The sequence below is a fragment of the Temnothorax longispinosus genome, chromosome 8, assembly GCF_030848805.1.
Source record: "Temnothorax longispinosus isolate EJ_2023e chromosome 8, Tlon_JGU_v1, whole genome shotgun sequence".
In the NCBI taxonomy this organism is placed as follows: domain Eukaryota; kingdom Metazoa; phylum Arthropoda; class Insecta; order Hymenoptera; family Formicidae; genus Temnothorax; species Temnothorax longispinosus.
In genome coordinates, this window is record NC_092365.1 from 5,509,891 (window position 1) to 5,522,004 (window position 12,114).

The window sequence follows — 12,114 nt, forward strand, 5'->3', positions numbered from 1 at the left end:
TAAATAGCGGAGGTTTTGTAGTTTATATGGTGTGGATGGATGAGCTTAAGGTTTATTGTAAACCAAGTTCCTTTTCTTGGCTATAAGGTTGAAAATAAATATATATCTATCTATCTAAGAAGACAATCTTTTTATAAAAATATTTTAAGTTACAAGAAGTGCAAAATTCAATTTCATATAAGCAATTGAAATGTTTAATAATTTTTTTTCCCCAAAAAGTACATTTCTTTTAATTTTTAAAATAATGCTATTTTATTCTTTATTTTATTCTAAAAGTACATATTTTTTATCCCATAAGAAACAATAAATTTTACTTTTTATGTATGTTTAATGACAGGCGCCGGGGCGCCGCGCCGTGTTCGTGTATCTAGCTCGACCAAGTAGCACCCCACGTCGATTTCTTCGTAAATCTCCTGTAGGAAGAATGTACAGTATGAATGGCATATAATGTTGAATATAAAATATAAGCGATGTACAGAATGTGGCATTTTAGATGCCTCCGGCAAATATTTCAAAAAATATGGATCATATATGGAAAAACATTTTAGACAAAAGTTGTAAGATATTAAGGGGGACAAATAATGGTAAAACCAATTTTTAAAAATACAAATAAATTATTTAATCGCACTATATGCTCTGCGACGATCGCAAGTATTTAAAAATTAAATGTAAAAAAATTATAGTGTAATTTTTTAGAGGAAATGGCAGACAAATTCTGCCAATATTCATAGTAGCTTCCATGAGTTTAGTTTCAGAACAGATATAAAAATAAACTTTTACAACAAACTTCACAGAAAGCTGTTTTACAAACTGTTTTATTTTAGTAACTGTGGCTAGAAAAAGTAGGTATCATAGAAGATATATTTCTAAACGAATTCTTGAAAGAGACATACGGTTTCGGAAATAAATATCAAGAATTTACTGACGATGTTACTAATGTAGCTTTTGCAGTATTTCGCCGAACAATTATTTCAAACAAAGGAATAACACTATCATCCGAAGAAAGTCAAATTATGAAAAAGAAAAGAAAAATATAATAAAATTGTTTAAAAATAAATTTGTATATAAATATTTCGTTTTTATTAGACATTAACTTCTTTTACAACCTAATTTACCACATAATTTTTACAAGGTAAGTTTGTAAGTATAAAAATATAAAAAATAAACATAAGTAAAAAGTAAATTAATTTGTCCGAAACTAGTAAACAAAAACTATTCAAATTATCAGACTATGTGTATAGATTATGGCTGCGTTCGGGGAGCGCGCTATCAACGCTATTTGCTTATTCTATCCTTGTTTTACACCTGATAAGCGATAAAGATAGTACGATGCAATAGCGCTAATAGCGCGCTCCCCGAACGCAGCCTATATATGTATACGACTATGATAATAGTCGTATGTATAGACGGACACACATGCGGATATCTTTCTTTCCAATGATGAACCAATTGATCGCTTATATGATAGTATATGAGACAAAACTCTTGCAGTTTAGGACATTGTTCGAAAATAACAGAATATTTATCAAGTGTATGAAATTTCATAGACTCAAAATATAACTTTTTCAAGTTTTTGCACTGCGCTAGTAATTCCAACTGGTGATCAGTGAGGTCAGCAAAGCGCAAATAAACTTTTTGCAAGTTTTGATAAGAGCAAAGTAATTTAAATACGCTATCGATATTAAGTAAATAATTGCGTATAACATCACTGTAACAAAAATCATAATTATTACACAGCAATTAATTGCAAAGAGAAAATTAATGTAACTTTTTCAAGATGCACGCAAGAGAAGCAAACAAAGTTCAATAAAAAATACAATAATGTGTATTTTAAAAGAAAATTACTTACAGATGACCAAAGTCCACTTTTCGTAAATTCTTACAGTTAGTGAGGGCACTAATACCGTGAGATGAAAGATAATATGCGCGCAGTGAATTTATTACTTCCAAGTTACGACACGAATTTGCCAACTCTTTTAGAACTGCTCCTGAGTTTATAAGGTCCGTATATCTAACTGACGCATCCATTGATTTTTTTGAAGTATTTTGCTAAGACGTTCAGTTCTTATACATGTATTACAAAGATTTAAACGTTCCAAACCTTCCAGCTTCTCGAGGTACGAAAATTTTTCATCGTCAATGAGACGACAATGACTTAGATCCAATTCTAAGAAAAATTTGTATTAGTTATATGCAATTTAGCCATAATCTTGATAATTATATACTATATGCATGTATACATACCTTTCAATTTTTTGCATATCTCTGAAGTTTTATGTAGGGCAAAACTGTCAACAGATTTGCTGCAGTGACGTAGTCTTAAGTGCGTTAAACGCATGCCGCAATTATCAAGAAACTTTACAAAATCCTTAACATCAAAGTTGCTTGCTGTAAGATCCAACTGTTGCAAATATTTACATCTAGCTGTAAAGCAACAAAATACATTCTGCGTAATATATTCGGTCGGTTACACGTCGTATGTTCAAACGTGTATAGAGTAAAGGGTCCCGTGTTAAATTTTTGAAGCACCAATTTACTCTACTCATGCAGCATAACGTTTTCAAATCCAAGTATTTTAATATTATTAGTAGTATTTCAGTCTGCAAAGATAAAATATATAACTTTAATACTCGAAATGACATTGCAATAACAATTATTACGAAAAATAGACTTCTTAAAATAATTTACAGGAAGGTCAGACAAACTGTGTGATAGCTCCTTGGATTTATCTGAAGAGAGTTTCATTTGCTTTGCCCAATTTAAATCACTCTCCAATAAAATATGACGCGAGTTCTTTTCTTCATTAGGTTGCACATAACCAGGGATTATCTCCTGAGATGCTTCTTTGTTTCTCAAATTACTTTTATAAGAAACTTTTTTTATATTGCTGCAAATATCATTAAAAAAATTTGGCAATGATCGATGAAGGGGTTACCAATATAATTTTTGCCTAAAAAGTGTACAAATCATACACGTAATCTAATATATAAGGTATCATTAAAGGGAGGTTGTTTTGAATTTGGTGAAGATTAGTGAAAGGGTTACCCTAGGATTTCTGCCTAAAAAATGTATAGGGTAGACCGAGGCAAATCGGATTACTAATTAGCACGATAAAATTGCTCGTTTAAAATAAAATACTAACAAAAATTGTCTTAAAACTTATATTAATCCGATTCGCCTCAATCTACCCTAAGTTATTTGATGGATAGCCGATCCTCAAAACCGATCCTCAAAAAATTTAAATTCGACGTTTTCGAACATAAGCAACACATTGGCATTGAAAACTCAAAAAACAATTTTTACTTCAGTCTTTTCTACCTCTTTTTCATATATAATTCTTTTAAATTCGGTTGATTAGACTTAGCTTTATATGCGATCAAAATTATGGACCTTTGATCGCGTATACAGCTGGGTCTAATCAACCAATGGCATCGAAAACTCAAAAAACAATTTTTACTTTGGTCTTTTCTACCCCTATTTCATATATAATTCTTTTAAATTCGGTTGATTAGACTTAGCTTTATATGCGATCAAAATTATGGACTTTTGATCGCATATAAAGCTGGGTCTAATCAACCAAATCTTAAAAAATTATATATAAAATAGGGGTAGAAAAGACTGAAAAATATAATAAAATTAGAAATAGATCGATATCTCCAAATTTGCGGAAGTTAGAGCAACCACAAACATTTCTAAAAAAATTCAAAATTTTTTTAAAAAAGAACCCCTTTACCGATTATCGCCAAATTCAATACCAACCTTCCTTGAATGATACTCTATCGATTAAAATAAAAAAAAAACAGCCCGATATATCAATATTTACGGAAGTTAGAGCAACCACGGACATCAAATCTGCACATACATACACACACATACGGACATGCGATTTTAATGCGATATTTCGACATTTTAGAACACTCTGAACATATTGGCATCAAAAACTCAAAAACCTATTTCATAAATAAATTTCATATATAAATAATTTAAATTTGGTTGATTAGACCCAACTTTATACGCAATCAAAGGTTCATATACAAAATTCACGAAAACAAAGCTTCCTCAATGAGGAAGCAATAAAAATATTCTTTTACATGTTTTTAGACAAGAATGCCCTTCTAAAATTAAATTACTATATTATACATGTTTGTATATGTGGCATATTACTCACATGGGTAGGTCCACGAATGTGCATTTATTCATACCTTCATCAATAAGGAAGGATACCTTTTTGCTACCTCGTCTGCGCTAAATCGTTCAGGATCAAATTTATCCGGGTCCGGGTATATTGACGGATCTCGATGCAGCCCAAGCATCAGTATATAAATCGGAATCTCCTTCGGCAGGCGAATGTTCGTTGTCGGCAGATTGATTTCCTTGGTGCCAAGGTCCTGATTAATTCGAAAGTACCATCGTGAACCTGAAAACCTTATTACAGATTCACAATGGTACTTTGCGAATTAATCGGGACCTTTATTGTTGTCGTGAGTATGTTCTACGTTTATTTTTATTCCTATTTTTATACCGGCGCTAAATCATTCAGGATCAAATTTATCCGGGTCCGGGTATATTGACGGATCTCGATGCAACCCAAGCACTGGTGATAAAAATCGGAATCTCCTTCGATATGCGGATGTTCATTATCGGCAGATTGATTTTTTTGGTGCCGATATTAAACACCCGCGTACCGATTGATTTCCTTGGTGCTGATGCGATTCAACATTGGAATAAGTGGATATTTCCTCAGAGTCTTTGGATATGTAAAAGAAAGGTATAAAGATATATTTTTTATCAAAAAATACAAGCAATTTATTTAAACTTACATATTAATAACAAAATATCTTTGTTACTTAATGTAATACTTGTCATTTATTACTTTCTAAAGATAAGTCATTTCATTTACAGCATCATAGGTGAGATTACCATGTCTTGTTAACGTTTCGTCGATTTCCTTACAGGACAAAATTTGCAAGGAAATCGACAAAACGTTAACAAAACATGATATGTTTTGATTTTGAGCTAATTCATATATAGCAAACACTGACGTCGCTGCGGAAGTTTTCATGAAAGAAGCGATTGCTCAGAGCTTTTTATCTTTTTCTCTTGCGCAATAGCTTCCCCCATGCTAACTTTATTTAAGGTTGCTGCAAGTGAATAAAATAATGTAGTTTTTTTAATGATTTGTTATAAAAGAAATCTTAATTATTTGATTTACAAAACTGCAACATGAGATAATAAATGTAAATTTTAAAGACATATAGAAAAACTGCGGGTATTAATGTAATATGTAATATGTAAAAATATATATTAACATGTTACGTCGGTGGTGGTCGTCTTGTCATTGTCAGGATCAATAAAGCCTCTCTCCATGAGTTGAATGATCAGATTCATAAAATCGTGTCTTATCACATTATAAGCTTGCCTATATATTCGCCACATTCTCCTCATAAACCGACACATTACGAGCTTTTACATGAATATGATTCGAACATGTAAAAGCTGGTGATGTGTCGATCTACAATAAGGGGGATTGAAAAGAAATTCATAATTTCCGGCATAGACATATCCAGGATAAATCGTAATATTTTCATCTTTGAAATATTTTTTCCTTGCCTTTGATGTTCATTATTCGTATCTGGCTGGCATTTGGTATAAAATCTAATAATTTCTCAATACAATTAGATTTGATGCCAAATACCAGCCAGATAACACAGATGTAATCATTACATCAAGATTACATCTGTTGTATATCTGTTGGTCAAATTGGCAACTAATTTTTTAAAACTTTTATCGAAATGTACGAAACATTAAAGATGATATAAAATTATACGAGAAAAAACTTAAACGAATAAAGAAACACTGATATATAAAAATTAAGTTAAAAGAATTTTATTACATAAATATGCTCTTTTATTCTATAATATTTACACTTTTCGTCTTCAAATTCAGGAGTTTCTATTCCTTGTATTTGAAAGACTTTGTTTAAGTAACAATTTAAAAAAATAATTACCTTGCAAGTATATCTTTCATCTCGATGGAATCTCTCATCTCTGCCTTACTTTCTAGGTACTTTGCGAGTTCTTCGCTACATTCCTTCACAATTGGGAACATCTGCTTTATTTTTCCCACAGTGAAAGTGGGTGTCAACTTGAAGCTCAAATTTCGCCATCTCTTTCCATTTATAAAAACCAAATTGTCAAACAATGGATTAATTTTTTCATTAATGTACAGGCCACGGTTGTGGAAACTAACAAATTTCTTTATTAACATCACTCGAATAAGATCAAGATCGGCGATTACCAAGATTAGTTTAAAAAACATATATATTCCAAAAACTCGGATGATCCTTATATTTCAAATAGACATCATAACAATATACACCTGTTGATAAATTTTTCTTTTAGTTCTGCAATTTTTTTAAAGTAAAAATACAAATAAAAACAGTGTAAATTATTAATAATTTACACTGTTTTTATTTGTATTTAGTTGTTATTTGTAAATTTAGTAAAAATCTAAACTTATCTATAATGATTATAAAAGAAAGTGATAAGTAAATTGTGGTATTTATAAGTCATATAACGAATAGTATATTATAAGGCTTCCTTTTCATAAAAAATTTTGTTATTTACTTGGCATATTGTACCTTGATAAAAAAATAATCTTTTGCAAAATTATATTGCAGATCAATCATATATTTTTTGATTGAATATGAATGTATAGTTATGGAAATTTATCTGGGATTTATTCTACACAACCCTAATTTATCATATATTGTTATATTAAAAACTTTGTATTTGTGAATTACTTTTACTCTTAAATTTCAATTTTGTCTTTTTCATCTAAATTATATATTTTATTTAATAAAAGATGTGGAGAGTTGCATTCGAAAAAGTAAATATACACTTACATTGTCTATGTTAATAGTATGAAAGATAATAGAGGTACTCGCCTATTTGCATTTTTCCAGTTATAACAGCTTTTACACCTGTGATACTAAGTGATACCTGTAAGCATTTTCTATGTTTATTATAAATGATATTTAATTTTTGGCGCAAGAAAAATGTGTTTTACCCTACACCTGTGATACCAACAGGAAACATAACGACTCTTATGTGCGGAGTAAAAAACATCCCTTTTGCGCATATGGCAGCTAGCATGTTTCCTGTTGGTATCACAGATGTAGGATAAAACACATTTTTCCTACACCTGTGATACCAACAGGAAACATGCTAGCTGCCATAGATGTGCGCAAAAGGGATGTTTTTTATCCCGCACATATGAGCTGTTATGTTTCCTGTTGGTATCACAGGTGTAGGGTAAAACACATTTTTCTTGCGCCAGAAATTAAATATTACGTATTTGTAATAAATGTAGAAAATACTCACGACAACAATAAAGGTCCCGATTAATTTGACAAGTACCATCGTGAATCTGAAATAAGGAAAAGAACAATTTTTTATTAAAAAAAAAATAACATTGGAATAACGTGTAAAAAATCCTTATAACAATCTCGTGTATAGATCTTATAAATATAAAACTTTATAAGCTCAAGAAAACAAGAGCAGAAATAGAAACGATGTAAAAATAAGACCTACACTCGTCAACAAAATCATCGTAACATTCAGTTAACATCAAAATTTCGCATAACTTCAAATAAGCATATCTCAGCGAAGAATTGTCGTAATTGACAAACTTCTTTTTATTTTAAATAAGGGTAAAGTTTCTGCTCTAAAAGGAAATTGCGTTTAAATTTTATTTTATTCTCCCCCTCCCACTATCTCTTCAAAAGTATGAACGTGTTTTTTCTCCAAAAAGTTGCATAGTTTGACAAACCCTACGGGGTGGAATAAATTTTTTTCAAAAATATCATCAAAAAATCATCCAAAGATAAGGTGGGAATACGCAGTTTTAAGTGCGACCATACCGACATCCCTCCTCCAACACGCACAAGCATACGCGATGGGCAAAACCCGACCAGCAATAATGTCCCTGTGGTACTCATCGGGTAAAGCTAATGCTGGCGATAACTGAACAAAAATGTATAGGTAACTTTGATACTCCGTAACTCCGCGAAAAAACGGACCTCAATTTTGTTTAATTTGCAAGGATAAGTCCATATTTTACGATGGTTACAATGATATTTGCGAAAAAATGTATTCTACCCCGTAGAGTTTAACAAACTATGCAACTTTTTGGAGAAAAAACATATCCTACTTTTGAAGAGATGGCGGAAGGGGGAAGGATAAAATATAAATCTAATGAAAGTTCCTTAAAGTAGAAACTTTACTCTTTAAAATAAAAAAAAAATTTTTTTAAATACGACAATTTTTCAAAGAGTATACTTATTTGACAAAAAGATATACTTATTTGAATAAGTTATGCGAAATTTTCAGTATTGCGCGGTACATACATCTGCGTTATTCTACCGCGGATTCCATTGCTAATTTTAAATATTTATACGAATATAGAAAACGAGCTAAGTAAGAACCAGGCGCGGTAAATAATGCGCGAAAGTTTTATTTTTATTTTTATTTTACATATCTTCCAACCTTGACTGCGCGCCGACTAAATGTCAGATATCAGACTTGAAACACAGCTCCGGTTGGAGTAGTAAAATCTCTCCCCCTCCCCTACACCTAATTAAATCGATTCGATTAAATTTTTGACGCTATATATGCATCTAAATAACTGTAAAGAAATTATTGCAAAAAATATTACCTCAGCCAAGGTTCGAACCTGGAACTTTCTTCATTCCGTGAAAGTGTCGTACCAATTCGACCACTGAGGCATGTGGTAATATTTTTCGCAATGATTTTTTTACAGTTATTTAGATGCATATAGCATCAAAATTGAATTGAATCGATTTAATTAGGTGAAGGAAGAGAAGGGATTTTACTACTCCAACCGGAGCTGTGTTTCAAGTCTGACATCTGACATTTAGTCGGCACGCAGTCAAGGTTCGTTGGAAGATATGTAAAATAGAAATAAAAATAAAACTTTCGCGCATTATTTAGTGCGTGCCTCTTCTTTGTGTGCGTATCTTCTTCACCTATCTTTTGGAGAAGCCGCGTTTAAGGAACCGAAAATAACCGTGAACCAAAAGTAATTTAACGGTACCGATTTCGTTTCCGGTCCTATAGGCTTTATAAAATTTCCGTACGGTTTACGATTCCGGTCCGACAAAAATATCGTGTCAAATATTATTTCCTTTTCTTTTATCTTTAACAAATTATTTCCGCATTTTTTAAGATTTCCTTACAAATAAAGTTGTACTTGAGTATTTGGTGTAGTTGACTGGGGCGAGAGATTGCAACCGGTTTTGGAATTTGGTAATAGAGATTTGAAATCAGTTTTGAAATTTGAACTAATTTCAAAACTGATTTCGATCTCTACTCACAAACTCTCTACTCAAATCCTCTTCAATGGATGGTATTTGGTGTAGTTGACTGGGGCGAGAGATTGCAACCGGTTTTGGAATTTGGTAATAGAGATCGAAACCAATTTTGAAATTTGAACTAATTTCAAAACTGATTTCGATCTCTACTCACGAACTCTCTACTCAAATTCTCTTCAATGGATGGTATTTGGTGTAGTTGATTGGGGCGAGAGATTGCAACCGGTTTTGGAATTTGGTAATAAATCTTAAATTCCCAAAACCGGTTGCAATCTCCCGCCCCAGTCAAACTCCCCGCCTGGCAGTCCTCGAATTGGGTCACGCGGACTATTAACGGCGATCGGCCGTTGACTCTGACACGCTTGGCCCTAGAACACGGCCGTGACCGCCGGGGCACGCGTTCCGCCTAACCGAATTAAGTAAGGAAACGATGAAAGTAGTGGTATTTCACCGGCGACGCTGCTATCTCTCACTTATATATGCTACACTTCTCATGTCTCCTTACGGTGCCAGACTAGAGTTTTGTATATTTGGCATTTTAAAATAATAATAAGAATATTTTTATTTAAAAAATACATATATAAATAAATTGAAATTAACACCAATAACAATTATTACTTTTGATAATAATTGTAACTTTTGGTAACAGACTGTTACCAAAAGTTTTGTCCCGACTTATATTTTTGCCACAATTGGTTAAATATTCATTGTTATAAAATAAACTAATCTCTAGGCTGGATTCGGGGAGCGCGCTATTAGCTCTATTTGCTTATTCTATCCTTGTTTTACACCTGATGAGCGATAAAGATAGAATGATGCAATAGCGCTAATAGCGCGTTCCCCGAACGCAGCCTATCTAAAGGAATAGTGACTTATTTATAATAAACAATAAATAAGGGGGTAAACTAAATTTCCAATAAAATATTGAGAAAATAAGAAAACACAAAATACTTACTTTGACCGTGTCTTTATCAACGCAATCGACGCACAATCTGTCAGGACAGAGCTTTGACCGCAACTGAAGTGAAAGGTAAAAGCAGCTGTCCAAACTGGTCCCAAGTCCCAAGTCCCAATTTCAAAGTCTCTGACGTCTCTGCTCGCTGCCAGCACGTGTGGAGGGGATAGCCCGCTCGACACTCGGCCAGCTTCGGGCAGCTAGAAGAGCCATACGTACCTATCTGCCGTCTCTTTCTTCCCCGAGCGGCTCGAGCTGTAGCTATATATAGCTAACGCCAGCCACGAGAATCGTTTACGTTGGTGTACGTTACGTACGTTTTATTATCATCTGAACGGATACGCGAGATCTAATAGACGCGCGAGCCAGTCAGTCAGGCCGGTAACACACACATATATATATATATATATATATATGAAACATTTATGTTTTATGTCATCAAATCAAATATATTGGTTATCACTTTTTGGTGACGATCAATATAAAAGATAATTTATGCTTATAATACTGCAATTTTTATTATCAAATTTTTCAATATGTTATCAGTAATATTTATAATCTATAAATGCATATTTTGGCACAATATAAAAGACCAATGTTCATATATTTTGTTTCTTATTTTAAAATTATTTCAAGTACAATTTTAAGGCATTAACATAGTCTTTCCATAATAATATCAGAAAGATATACTTTAGATTATCTTAAAAATAAGAACGGATTATAAATACCGGCCTAAATCATATTTATGTAACTTAACTTTATTTCATTATATGATGTTTTAAATTGATCTCTTCGGTCGAATTATCATTTATTAAATCAAAAGTATTTCTCTAGGTTTTTAATCTAAAAGGTTTTGTTTAAGTTTTTTTGTCATTACTTGCGAATGTTATACATTAGAAAAAATACAAATAATTGTAAAAATATAAACTAAAATTTGTAAAATTTAAGATTGTAATGTATAACATTCGAAAGTAATGACAAAAAAACTTAAACAAAGTCTTTTAAACATTTAACTTAAGAATGTCGTGCCATGTCGTAAAATAGAGCTCAAGGCCGGCATCGGGGTCCGTCAATGATTCGTCAATCCGCAGAGAGGAGAAGGACAACACTCACGAGATTTCTTAGCACTTGCTTTTTAATAATAAAGATAATTCGTAGTTACACTTGTTTCAGTTAATTCAAGTACCCTGACTTGCGAGTAAGTCGCGAGTAGTATTCACGCACAGGTCGCAGTATGCATTTCGATTTAGACTGCCCGCCGTTGATTGAAGGGGCGGCTTTTTATCGCGCCTGAGATTATTGCCTCATTGCCAATTCGGATAGCTTCCGAGTTGGTGTCGACACCTAGCTGTCAGCGCTTTTGCTTCCGGGATCGGGTTGCGTCGGTCAGTGGCCGTGCGATGCCCGGAATGCTACCTAAAGGATATGTTGCATTACCAAATCTTGTGCTGACAGCTCGGTGTTGCAATTAGGCCACCTTAACTTTCGCCTCACAACAGAAACTTCTGATTTAATAAATGATAATTTGACCGAAGAGATCAATTTAAAACATTATATGTATAATGAAATAGAAGTTATATAAATATATGATTTATTAGGCCGGTATTTACAATCCGTTCTTATTTTTAAGGTAATCTAAAGTATATCTTTCCGATATTATTATATGGAAAGACCATATGTTAATAATATTGCCTTAAGATTGTACTTGAAGTAATTTTAAAATAAGAAACACAATACGAATACTGGTCTTTTATATTGTACCAAAATA

General features: G+C 32.5%; 2 long non-coding RNA genes across 7 annotated transcripts; both read right to left on the reverse strand.

Moving 5' to 3' along the window:
• Window positions 1-1,381: 1,381 nt before the first annotated feature.
• On the reverse strand, window positions 1,382-6,140 carry LOC139817343 (uncharacterized). 6 transcript variants are annotated; one of them, XR_011733202.1, is made up of 5 exons: window positions 6,008-6,140; window positions 4,523-4,747; window positions 2,245-4,417; window positions 1,850-2,167; window positions 1,382-1,708 (listed from the first exon to the last, which is right to left on the reverse strand). It is a non-coding gene; the product is annotated as an uncharacterized lncRNA (long non-coding RNA). The 6 variants fall into 6 exon arrangements; XR_011733203.1 differs by having other exon boundaries at window positions 2,245-4,425; XR_011733204.1 differs by having other exon boundaries at window positions 2,245-2,887; window positions 4,225-4,747.
• A 72-nt stretch (window positions 6,141-6,212) lies between these two features.
• Window positions 6,213-10,338, reverse strand: LOC139817344 (uncharacterized). Its single transcript, XR_011733206.1, has 3 exons — window positions 7,383-10,338; window positions 6,947-7,001; window positions 6,213-6,378 (listed from the first exon to the last, which is right to left on the reverse strand). It is a non-coding gene; the product is annotated as an uncharacterized lncRNA (long non-coding RNA).
• Between the last annotated feature and the right edge of the window lie 1,776 nt (window positions 10,339-12,114).